The sequence below is a fragment of the Lampetra planeri genome, chromosome 21, assembly GCF_965212315.1.
Source record: "Lampetra planeri chromosome 21, kcLamPlan1.2.h2, whole genome shotgun sequence".
In the NCBI taxonomy this organism is placed as follows: domain Eukaryota; kingdom Metazoa; phylum Chordata; class Hyperoartia; order Petromyzontiformes; family Petromyzontidae; genus Lampetra; species Lampetra planeri.
This window is the reverse complement of record NC_136127.1, coordinates 641,909-655,434: the sequence shown is the minus strand read 5'-3', so window position 1 is coordinate 655,434 and position 13,526 is coordinate 641,909. Positions and strand designations below refer to the sequence as shown.

General features: G+C 45.9%; 1 protein-coding gene across 2 annotated transcripts in view; it reads right to left on the bottom strand.

Moving 5' to 3' along the window:
• Positions 1–13,526, bottom strand: part of LOC144724496 (uncharacterized) — a 101,907-nt gene that overhangs the window by 70,009 nt on the left and 18,372 nt on the right. For both annotated transcript variants that reach the window (XM_078603693.1, XM_078603694.1), the window contains exon 2: positions 161–236. The gene's annotated coding sequence lies outside the window, so the exon portion shown is untranslated. The remainder of the gene's footprint in view (positions 1–160; positions 237–13,526) is intronic.

Here is a 13,526-nt window from a genome sequence, read left to right as displayed (position 1 = left end):
GCACCGCTCTGTGTGTGTGCCACTGTGTATGTGTGTACCGCTCTGTGTGTGTGCGTGTACCACTGTGTGTGTGCGTGTACTGGTGTGTGCGCACCAGTCTGTGTGCATGTGCGTACCACCCTGTGTGTGTGCGTACTGCTGTGCGTGTGTGTGTGCGTACCACTATGTGTGCGTATCGATCTGTCAGCGTCTCGGACTGTTGAGAGCTTTCAGGCCAGAACCTTCGACTCCTCTACCTGTAAAATAAAACAAATCAAAAATACGAATGGAGTAAAAAAACTAAACCCACAGGCATGCTATTCTCAACAGTGACAAGTAGAAATACCATGCCAGTATAATGGTGGTAACAGTATCCACAATTGTTCTGCAGTACTACAGTAAGTTAGTCACATACAGCTGAGCATCGATTATCTGGCGCGAGATTATCTGGCTTCCAACATTATCCGGCGGTCCCGGGCCGATCCGGCGAAACCAGCAAAACTTCTCCAAAGACTGCATCGGTCCGGCGATCTTCAAACACGTGGTTGTGTTGAAACAAGAGCGTAGTAGTAATACGTACACCACCCCATGCCGAGTCTTCGAGATTGGAGTGGAAAGTACGGTACAGTAAATACAGTAACTTTTTACATAAGGATATTTATTTTTGTCTATTTGTATTTTTATTTACGCCAATTTCATAGCGTAAACACATTTAAAACACAAAAAACCATACACATAATACCTACAAACATAATGCGCAAACACATTTTAAATCATGATTCGTGATTATCCGGCATTTTTGAAAATTCGGTGCCACCTTCCCCCCCGAAGCCGCCAGATAATTAATTATCTACTGTATTAGATATCTCCTCCAAAAGACTAACGCGTTACAAGACAGATATCAATAGTTCATTATATTATTTTCATAATCTTGATTTGGAAGTGGAGAAGGATGGTAAGCTACCATTCCTGGATGTTCTGTTTGAGAAGAGGCCTGACAGCTCGTTGGGACACTGTCCACAGGAAAGCCACCCACACATATCCTATCTAAAACCTGATTCCCACTACCATCCGGCCCAGAAGAATTCCCTCATCAAAACACTACACCATAGGGCCCACTGCATCTCCGACCAATACCACCTAGCCAGTGAACTGGAACACCAGGCCCTCAAGATGAATGGGTACTCGGACCGCATTATTCGCAAAGCTGTTTCTCCAACCATGGAGAAACAATCTCCTGAGAAACCAATCAAAACTATCACTTTACCATACATAGCAGGTGTTACCAAAAAAAAATCCAAAATCTTTAACAAATACAAGATCCAAGCACAATTCAATACAGTACACAAAATCCGTGATCTAATCCCATCTGTGAAGGAGGTCATTCCTGACATGCAATACCCTGGAGTCAACAAGCTGAGTTGTACCTGCGGTAGCAGTTACATTGGGAAAACGAAACGACATGTCTCGGACCGTGTTCGCGAACACAAGGCAGATCTGAAACATAGCAGAACCAATACCTCTGCTGTAGCTGACTATTGTTATAACGCTGTGGGCTCGCATGATATTGTTTTTTCCGAGACCAAGGTACTCTACAAACCTTCAGGCTACTATCAAAGGTTTGTTCATGAAGCCATCCAGATATATAAACAGACAAAACTTCAACCGAGAAGATGGATATAAATTGCACAATCATTGGAAGGATGTTATCAACCAGGTAATGCCTTAACTGGTTGTTTGTTTCTACCTACGTTACTTTACCGAAAGAACCAAAGAGTATGTATTTTGATAATATTTTTTAAACCTGTATATACGAGTCCTGTACTAAATGTCTGTGTGTTGACAGAGACAGATAGGCACTGTAACTGACACAGCTCATGTGTAAACACTCAATGGAGTTAGGCAAACATCCAAATAGAGGAGCACACAACTTGGGCAATAATTGGTAGCAGATATGGCTGCCTTCCCCATTCGTCTGTGGGCCTCTGAGCGAACAACTACTGAGCATGTTAGATTCAATATGGTTATTGGCAGAAAATGGTTATCGGCAGATCCTTGTACTGTCACTTCTCGTCACATAATTCCAGGAACACACTGACGCACTTCTGCCATTGTGGAACCAACTTTAAAATGCCACCTTGATAGAACCATCACCAAACTGTTCCGTCCTCATCTTAGAATTAGGGGTGTAGCAACGAATCGATCAACTAATGTCCATTATGATATAAAGCTCACACACCACTCACGAATTGTGTTAGGTAACAAGAATTATGTTTGGGGCTCATATTTATTTTACTTGTTGGCCCATGAAAGAATTTAAAAAACACTTTTTCACGAGGATCATGTCAAGTTTTTGCAGTAGGTGGCGATGTTGCCGCTGCTGTGTGTAATATGCATTCAACTATTTTCATGGTAATTATTTAGCACTGCTGTATTTGGTCCAATACCGATTACACGGTGGTTGTGTTTTTCGCTTGACCCCACAGCCGTTCAGACGCTGCTGCTTTCTCACCACAACGAGGGAGAGAGATAATCCATCCTCGAGTTGAATTGTCACCCAGGAAAGCTACAATCACCGGGGCGGCTCTTTACATCAGACTTATAATAAGCAAAGCATGCTTTGACATCTTTGAAATTCCGTACAAATTGAAATGCTTACATATGTGTAGCCGCCCCGGTGACAGCAGTACACATCTGCTGAAAAATCTGAACAAAGAAATGAGCTAAGCTGTCGATTCTTTCAAACTTAAACCTGATATTGCATTTCACCCTTTCTTGCTCTGTCGACGTCTGGAAACGTCATTAGTTTTTCTTCCAATTCCATTCCGATAGCATTATGAAAAGGAATCCGAAAGAAAAACGAGAATAAAATAACTTTATCGGTAATGAGGCTCCCACAAGGCCATGCGGGAGGGAGTGGCACAGTTTTGTCGCTAGCTATCGGAGTGGTGGTCATATCACTGCGGTCCTCTGCAGTGAGTAAAACATCTTTGAAAGCAGCGGTGCTATTCCCCTCTAAATTAAATTAACGCTAACAGCTTACACGTTCTGAGATTCAGCGATGAATGGGACCCACCCTGCAACTTGCAGACATTTTTGCAACAGGAACAGGTTGACCCGTATATATTTGTCTGTTTACATACTCGTGCAATAGTCACCCTATGTCTGTTTCATGCTTCTGTAACTTAATTGTAATTGCATCACGATCAGTCTAAACACAATCTGCCTGAGCTGACTTGCGCCACAGAGGATTTATTATTTAACACTGGCGCTGCCTGCCTGACAGCAAGAAGGCCCTGGGTGAGATTCCCGACTTGGGCATCTTTCCGTGTGGAGTTTGTTTGTGCTCCCCCTGTTCTGCGTGGGTTTCCCAGGGGTTCGCCAGTTTTCTCCTCTCATAGCTAAAAAAACCCAACACAACTGAAAATGGCCAAACATCCCAAAGCTAAAAAACCCTGCAAATTATACAAACGGGATTATTCACAGCAATACCGTCCCTAGTGTGGAAACTTGGCAGGGCCCTCTGGAAAGTGTTGAGATACGGTGAGGATTTCCTGGGTTAATAAGTGTAATAATAGTAATGTTAGATGATACTGAGATACATGAAGTGAGATAGGGTATGTGGAAACCAGAGATTGATTCCCTGCTACAATTCGCATCAGGGACAAATCAGGTTGCTACCCTCTTGCACAGACCAAAACCTCGACGTATTTCTCAGTGAGCCTAGGCCTATCAATCGTGCAGAATTCTATCAAACTTCAAGACAACACCCCCAAGATCTCAGTACAAAGACGTAAATTCCGGATTTTCGGGGTCAAGCCCAGACAGGTGGCGACCCTATAGGCAGCGATATCAGCACCGACCCGTCCTGACAGGCGTAGGTGTAGTGGTGGTGTTGACGTGCGCCGACAGTGATGGATCACGGGGCGGCACGGGGTGCGGGGTTGGGCACGCGATGTGGGCGTGGTGTGGACGCGCGCGCCGGGAGTGAGAGATTACGGGGCGGCGCGGCGTGGGTGGTGAGGCGCGCTGACACGAGGTGGGAAAAGAGGATCGTAGCCAGCGCCCAGTGATTGGTCAAATGGGAGGGGTGCTCTCAGCGACGTCCGCAGGAGGTGCATAAAGGGGGACGCGCGAGAGCACTCGGGGTTGTTGTTAACCAGTTGAAGATCGAAGACGGAGTTGAAGAGGTAGTGCCCTGAGACCCCTAGTCCCGCTGTCCTTGTCAGGACCGGGGCCCTGTGTGGCTCGGAGGCGAGACTGTGGGACCCGTGGTCCGACGCCCATGTGGGTCGGGACTGTGGGACCCAGAGTCGAGAGGGACACCCCGGCTGGGTGTGTTCCGAGAGGCTACGGGGCGTAAGAGCCCGTGTTGGTGTAGCCAGGAGAACCGTGTGGGGTAGGCTGGTGTTAGCCACCCGTGTAACTAAGTGGGTGTTAGTCACCCGAGTAACTAAGTGGGTGTTAGTCACCCGAGTAACCAAGTGGGTGTTAGTCACCCGAGTAACCAAGTGGGTGTTAGTCACCCGAGTAACTACAGTGGGTGTTAGTCACCTGTGTAACGAAGTTGGTGAATAAAAGAGTGTGCTACCCGTGAAGTCGTCTCCCGCCGAGTTACTACATTACATAGGCAAGCGTGGCCACAACAACAATAACTGCCATCCACCACGAAGTGGCAGTGACGTCACCACAGCACTTGTGCCAAGCTACGAGCACTTTAAGGCCACGTGAAGTGTCGAACGCCCGCTGGTAGGTCACAGGACAGGCAAAAGTGCCATGGGTTAACTGATTGAGATGACTGGCCGATACACCACCTGTGATTACCGTATTTTCCCGCATATAATCCGTGGGGTATACCACTTTTTACAAACAAGACCCTGCGGGGTATATGGAGGTGCGGGCTATCCCAAAAATATTTTACACGTGTGACATGTCATAACTCGTTTAATTTTTTCATGGTAGGACTATCCACTATGCAACACTTACCTTTGACTAAATCACTGCTGAATAAACCACTCACACTAAAATTGCACATGGTATCGCGTTTTAAATTATTCAAATTGTTTCTACAATGAAACGACAATGTTTTAAGTGGGTGCACTTTGTTTACCGTAATACTTCAGTGGCTGTAGGGGGGTGTGAAAGTTTCAGCTGAGGCTATGGATTGCACAATGGGAAGGGCCTTAACAAGTGTCTCCTCAACGTGGAATCATAATTGCCAAGTCCCTTAGGCCGCTGCTATTAGCCGAGCACTATACAGTCGCGAACATGAGCTTTGTTTCAAACTTCCAATGGCTTTATTGCCAGAAGGCAATGGCGTTACCGTAGTGCCGCTATTATCTGCGCAGTGCGCAATCTACCAGTGCTAAAACTGTACTTACTTATCTACCAGTTATGTGTTACTATTTATTGGATATTTACTTTTGTTATATATATACTGTTCACTCGTTTCCGGTTAGTTTGTTTTCTTTGTGCACGTTATGATTTTAATGTTAACAATTGATAGTGGAATGAATTACAAATGTAAACTTTGTATTACTATGATGGAATTAAGCTGCGGTAACGACGTTAAAGATATGAAGGCATGCGGGGTATATGGAGGTGCAGCCTATCTGAAATTTGTTTTACACAAAACGCTATTTTTGCGGGGTATATGCGTCGGCAGATTTTATGCGTATGCAGGCTATATGGGGGAAAATACGGGACTACTGCGCCAACGAAGAGTGGTCAAACAACCACCACCACAACCACCACACAACCACCACAACCAAACAACCACCACCAAACAACCACCACAACCAAAAAAACCTACACTACCACCACAACCAAACAACCTCCACCACCACAACCAAACAACCTCCACCACCACAACCAAACCGCCTCCACCACAACAACCAAACAACCTCCACCACCACAACCAAACAACCACCACCAAACAACCACCACAACCAAAAAAACCTACACTACCACCACAACCAAACAACCTCCACCACCACAACCAAACAACCTCCACCACCACAACCAAACAACCTACACCACCACAACCAAACAACCTCCACCACCACAACCAAACAGCCTCCACCACCACAACCAAAGAGCCTCCACCACCACAACCAAACAGCCTCCACCACCACAACCAAACCGCCTCCACCACCACAACCAAACAACCACATCTTCTTAGGTTTTTTCGGTAAAGTCACGTAGAAAGTAAAATAAAATAAAAACAAAAATCACGACGTTTCGGAGGCAACACAAGTCTCCGTCATCAGGTGGGACCGTCACAGCCAGATTAGCTGTATCAAGTGAGGCAATGATTCAAGATGTAATCCCTTAAAAGCGAGTTGAGGGGGGAGGGAGAGGGAGGGGGGAGCTCATCAGACTATGAATCATTGCCTCACTTGATACAGCTAATCTGGCTGTGACGGTCCCACCTGATGACGGAGACTTGTGTTGCCTCCGAAACGTCGTGATTTTTGTTTTTATTTTACTTTCTACGTGACTTTACCGAAAAAACCTAAGAAGATGATTCCTTGCAGTCACGAAAGCTTCAAATCTAGAATCAAACAACCACAACCAAACAACCACCACCACAACCAAACAACCACTACCATACCCAAACAACCACCACCCAAACAACCACCACCCAAACAACCACAACAAAACAACCATCACCACCACCAAACAACCACGAAACAACCACGAAACAACCACCACAACCACCCCCCACCAAAACCAAACAACCACCACAACCAAACAACCACTACAACCAACGTGTCGTGGGGGGGGGGGAGGACATTATCCACCGGTGATTTGGCAAGATCATGGTGACATTTCAGCGGACATTATCTCCAGTTTGCAAACGCTGCCACCAACGATGTTCTTGGGACTCAGGAAGATGTGCTCCCACAGAGCTTGGAGAGCTGAATTGAGTTCAAAAAAACTCAAACAGACAGCTTGTGAAAGACCTCAACGCAAAGATCCCTGGGGTTTGATCTTCCACAAACCTCATTATCCACAATAAACCGCATTCGCACAAACCATGGCAGGAGATAAGGATACCTGATGTACACATCTAAAATAAATAAATAAATACATCCGGTATTGTGCGACTGTGGTCATCCAGAACAGACCGAAACATCAAATAACGACACAATTCCAAATCTACCAGTACGAAGGAGACATCACAGCGATACACTAAATTTCGATTTAAAGCTTTCGTGACTGCAGGGATTCATCTTCTTGGTTCTTTCGGTAAAGTCACGTAGAAGGGAAATAATAAAATAATAAAAATAAAACATAATAAAATAATTCTCACGACGTTCCGGCCACAACGCAAGCAGCCGTCCTCAGGTGAAGAACAGGTCTGTCGGAAAGACAGCGTCTGAATGAAACACCACCAGGCTTGGAGCGTATATTTAAGCTGGGTTGGAGGGGGAAGAGTGCCTTGACAAAATAATTTGCATATCAAGAGGAATTTAGCATATTTATGGGAAATGCAGATATGGGATTAGTCATTACTTGTGGAATGCGTAGGAGGTGGGCGGGGCGTTTCAAAGTCATAATATATGCCCGTGCATTATGCAGGCTTAGCAGCATCAAAGGGAGGGAGTAGGGTTAGCATTAATAAAGGGAAGGAATGTTAATAGTATAGAGCTGCAGCAACTAAAATGCGTATAGACTATACATTGTAATATTACACTATGTATTATTCTACCCACCCTACTGTATACCACACTGCTGTATATTCACTATACAATTACGATACTATTCATTACCTTATACATTGTATTAAACATTACACTTTTATACTATTTATTATTATACAATCTGCTATACACTATACCATTGACTGTCGCGTGAAAGGTACTAAAAGGAAGCAACGAAATATGTCAATGGGAGAGTGTTGGTAGGAGACTTGCAGCGGAGCAAAGAATTCATTCCCTGCGGAGAATAAAAGATATATAGTCAATGCCAGTGAGTGGACTGCGGTCTGAAAGTCACCGTAAACGTGAACACAATCAGTTAAGATCCGAAATGGTTTATTACGTCCTTCCAATGATTGCTGAGCCAGAATCCATCTTCTCGGTTGAAATTGTCTGTGTTTGTATATGTGGATCGCCTCATGAACGAATCTCTCATGGTAGCTAGATGGCTTGCAGAGAACATCTGTCTTGGAGAAGTCAATGTCACGTGAGCCCACTGAATTGTAACAGTGATCTGCCACGGCTGAGGTGTTTGTCCTACCGTGTTTCAGGTCTGCTTTATGTTCACGGATGCGGTCCGAGACATGTAGGACGGCTGCTTGCGTTGTGGCCGAAACGTCGTGAGAATTGTTTTATTATGTTTTATTTTTATTATTTTATTATTTCCCTTCTACGTGACTTTACCGAAAGAACCAAGAAGAGCGATACACTACTCTACTCCTGACGCGGTTCTCTGGCTTGACCACCTCAATGTAAAATTGTAGTTGTTGCTTTGCATCTACATCAGCAGCCGTATGACAAGCAGAAGAAGCGGTGTGGGATGACGATTCGCCTGCTTGAGGGGGTTGGAGAGTCAATGGAGCCACGCATTGTGTGGATAATAATTAGGATGCCATGTCACTGTAAGTATATTCTTAGAGTTTACAATCCTGTACATTATATTTTTACATATTCAACTGAAGCTATGTGAATATAAGTGTTATATTTTTTGAGGTGTGGACACAAAATAGACAAGTGCAAGGGCCAATTAGAAGGAGAAGTTAAAACATTCCGGACTATTTGCCTTTTAGCCTTTCGTGGAGATGGTAAAAACTGGTGAAGTTGATGTACTATTTATTACCCACAATTGACTTAGACGGCAGACAGTGAATGTCATAAAGTCGTATTGTGCTGCTCTGGAAGGGCCCCACTCTCTTGAAAGGGCCTCGGCTGGCAGCGATCCAGCAGTCCCTGTCTAGAACAGATTTGCCGCATGTTTTCCACAGTGTACAGCGGCGTATACCAATACACACCGCCGCTGGCTTGCATTGTAAAGCGCCCTGGAAAGGACGCTATATAAATACAAATTATAATAGAATGCGCAGAGGCCTGTGTCGGTCTAAAAGTCGCACACTTCACTTTCAATCCAAAGGTCGTGATTCTATCCAGTCTCTAATTTATTCAATTACCTCACCCAGCAGCCTAATGGCTACTCCACAGTTAGTCACTTGGCAAGATTCACGTGGAGACCTACCCCCTTCCTGCAAATCCCTGTCAACGTGGAATAGAAGTGACCAAATATTCTCTCAGAGCTCCCCCCTCCGCCTCTGGTGGGGGAGGCCCTACCGTACACGGTGGCATGAGCGAGCGATTGCCGGGCTGCGCCTCTGCCCCTTCATCTTTGACCCACGGCAGCCACGCTGCTTGGGGCCCTCCATGCGGTGCTGCCACTAGCATATCCACGACGTTCGTTCCCCGACGTTCCAGAGGAAATGGCTGCAGGTTCCTGACTTGTGGACCGGTAACCAATGATGTGATCGGTTACCCATTTACCAGTTGTCGTGTAACCATGTCGAGAGGGCCTACACGGTAATGGCCCCGGATGTAATTTCCGTTTTTTGCTTTGACACTCACCAATGTACAACTCGCTACTGACAATAATGTGCATTTCTACAAGCAGAGGCCCTGAAAGTGAATATACATTGCACAGCCTATACAAATATTTCCCAATGGATTGGATACACTTGTGTTCACTGATGTGTCACTGATGTGAACACAAGTGGTTTATTACGTCCTTCCAATGATTGCTAAGCCTGAATCCATCTTCTCGGTTGAAATTGTCTCTGTGTTTGTATATGTGGATCGCCTCATGAACGAATCTCTCATGGTAGCCAGATGGCTTGCAGAGAACCTCTGTCTTGGAGAAGTCAATATCATGTGAACCCACTGAATTGTAACAATGATCTGCCACGGCTGAGGTGTTTGTCCTACCGTGTTTCAAGTCTGCTTTATGTTCACGGATGCGGTCCGAGACATGTCGTTTGGTTTCTCCAATGTAACTGCTACCACAGAGGCAACTTAGTTTGTAGACGCCAGGGTACTGTATGTCTGGAACCACATCTTTTACAGACGGGACCAGATCACGGATTTTATGTACTGTGTTGAATCGGACCTGGATTTGTGTTTAATCATGATTTTGGAGATCTTTTTTGTGACCCCAGCAATGTAGGGTAAGGTGATGGTCTTGAGAGGCTCCTCAACAGGATCCTTCTTGATGGTTGGAGTGATGGCTTTGCGGATTGTGTAGTCTGAGTAACCATTAGCCTTAAGAGCTTGGCGTACGTGTTTGAGTTTACTGGCAATGTGTTCCTGGTCGGAAAGGCATTGGGCTCTATGGTATAGGGTCTTGATGAGGGAATTCTTCTGGGATGGATGGTGGTGGGAATCCGGTTTTAGGTAAGCATCCGTATGGGTGGCTTTCCTGTAGACAGAGTGGCTCATTGAACCATCAGGTCTCCTTTTAATTAGGACGTCCAAAAAGGGTAGCTTGCCATCTTTTTCGACTTCCATGGTGAATCTGATGGCTGGGTGTATGGAATTGATGTGGTCGAGAAATTGGTCCAGAGCAGGCCGGCCATTTAGCCAGATGACAAAAGTGTCATCTACGTACCTCTTCCATAAGGTTGGGCGTAGAGTGGCAGTCTGGATGGCGTCAGTCTCAAATTTCTCCATGAAGACGTTGGCTACAACTGGAGATAGGGGGGAGCCCATTGGGGTGCCCTCAGTTTGCTTGTAGAAAGTTCCATTCCAGGTGAAGTATGTATTGGTTAAGCAGTGTCTCACCAGGGGGGGTACCCCAGCATTCAGTCCTTGATGAACCAAGTCTTCAATGATTGCGATGGTGTCAGGTACAGGAACTTTGGTGAATAAGGAAACCACATCAAAACTGAAAAGCAGGTCGTCTGGGGACAGGGAAATCCCCTTGATTGTCGATACCAGGTAAGTAGAGTTTAGTACCGCAGAGGTGGGTTTTCCAGTGAAAGGCAGTAGGATTTCAGACAGAAAACGAGCCAGTTTGTATGTGGGGGAGTTGATCGTAGAGACAATGGGACGAAGAGGTGTATCTTCTTCATGTATCTTTGGCAAGCCATATAATCTTGGTGGCCTGGCTGCAGAAGGTTTCAACGAGAACTGTTTGGTCTGATCAAGTGACTGCGTCAGGCTGGCAATTCGGCATCAGGGGCGAGCGTTGGGCGTGAGTGCTGTGGTGTGGGAAGAGTAATGGACATGAGGGTTTTGTGTTGAAGACAAATTGAATGAGTATACACATGTAGAGCTGTTGTGGACGGCCGGATTTAGACTTGCCGCGGATGGCAAACAAACACAATGGGCGTGGCTACGTCGGTACGCGGGGCAGGTGCTCGCAGCGACGTCCTCGCCGTACGCTGGGATCCCCTACAGCCCCTCCCCTCAGGGGGGAGATGGCTATTTAAGGTGGTGAGCCGAAGGGCTCGGGGTCTAGTGTGAAGCTGTAACCAGTGAAGAAAGAAGACCAGCTAGACCGGCCCTGGAACTCCCTGGGATCATATTTTTAGGTTTTTTCGGTAAAGTCACGTAGGTAAAACATCAAAATTAATGAAAATAAAATAAAATAAAAACAAAAATCACGACGTTTCGGAGGCAACACAAGTTTCCGTCATCAGGTGGGACCGTCACAGCCGAATTAGCTGCATCAAGTGAGGCAATGATTCAAGAAGTAATCCCTTATAAGCAAGTTGAAGGGGGGAGGAGAGGGGGGGGGAGCTCATCAGAATGTGGTAGCCAATGAATGGAACGTATCGGGAGGGAGGGGGGCGGGGCTCAAAGACGGCACGGAGTGCCACGTACAACGCATCGGGAGGGGGAGGGGGGGGGGCAAAACAATGGACGACGGCTTGGACGCGGTTGCTGCTGCACACGCCAACACAATGGACAGAGAGGGGGGAGGGGAGGTCTGATACACATGATAGACAAAAGAACGAAAATGCCCATGTTTATACCAATGCTGGCTGAACAATGAAGAGAGCACTGCCAAAAAATAACTGGGGATGTTAACACTCGGTAAAGTAAAGTAAAATAGTGCCTGTCAGATAAGATGGTCCAAAAAAGTGTAATTAAGTCTTTTTTGCGTGGTTGATAACATCTTTCCAATGATTACTAAGTTTGTACCCATCATCACGGCTGAAATTATGTCTGTGTTTGTATATTTGTATGGCTTCGTGTACAAACCTTTGATGGTAGCCGGGAGGTTTGCAGAGAACCTTGGTCTCGGAAAAGACAATTTCATGAGAGCCCACCGAGTTGTAGCAATGATCGGCAACGGCAGAAGAATCAGTTCTGCCGTGTTTCAGATCTGACTTGTGCTCGCGGACACGATCAGAAACATGACGTTTCGTTTCTCCAATGTAGCAATCACCACAAATGCAACTCAATTTGTAGACTCCAGGATACTGTAAGTCAGGAACGACATCCTTCACAGATGGAATCAGATCACGGATTTTATGCACTGTACTGAATCGGACTTGGATCTTATGTTTGTTTAGAATTTTGGAGATCTTTTTGGTCACGCCTGCTATGTATGGTAACGTGATGGTTTTGGTCGGAGTTTCAAGTGGCTGTTTCTGTGTGGTGGGAGAGACAGCTTGGCGGATAGTACGGTCAGAGTATCCATTCATCCTGAGGGCCCGATGTACATGTCTTAATTCACCGGTCAGGTGGTGTTTGTCAGAAATGCCATGGGCTCTGTGGTATAGCGTTTTGATGAGAGAATTCTTTTGAGATGGGTGGTGGTGGGAATCCGGTTTCAAGTAGGAATCTGTGTGGGTGGCTTTCCTGTAGACAGAATGTCCCAAGGATCCGTCAGGCCTCATCTCAAACAGAATATCCAAGAATGGTAGTTTACCGTCTTTCTCCACTTCCATGGTGAATCTGATGGATGGGTGTCTAGAATTGATGTGGTCCAAGAAGTGGTTCAATGCTGGGAGGCCATGTGGCCAGATGACGAAAGTGTCATCCACATACCTCTTCCACAGGGAAGGACGCAGGGTAGATGTCTGGATGGCGTCTGATTCAAACTTTTCCATGAACATGTTGGCTATAACTGGTGACAAAGGGGAGCCCATAGGGGTACCCTCATTCTGTTTGTAGAAGGTGCCATTCCAGGTAAAATAGGTGTTGGTGAGGCAATGCCTAACCAGCGCAAGTGCATCAGAATTCAATCCATGTTGGACTAAGTCCTCAATTATTGTTAGGGTGTCCGGTACTGGGACTTTGGTAAACAAAGATACTACATCAAAGCTGACGAGGATATCATCAGGAGATAGTACCATGTCCTTAACCATAGAAACTAATTGGGTTGAGTTGAGTACTGCCGAAGAGGTCTTGCCTGTGAAAGGGAGCAGAGTATCTGATAGAAAACGGGCTAGTTTGTACGTAGGAGAGTTTATCGTCGACACAATGGGTCGTAGCGGGGTGCCTTCCTTATGGATTTTGGGAAGACCATAGAGTCTGGGAGGTCTTGCCGCCGATGGTTTTAGAGAGGGACGT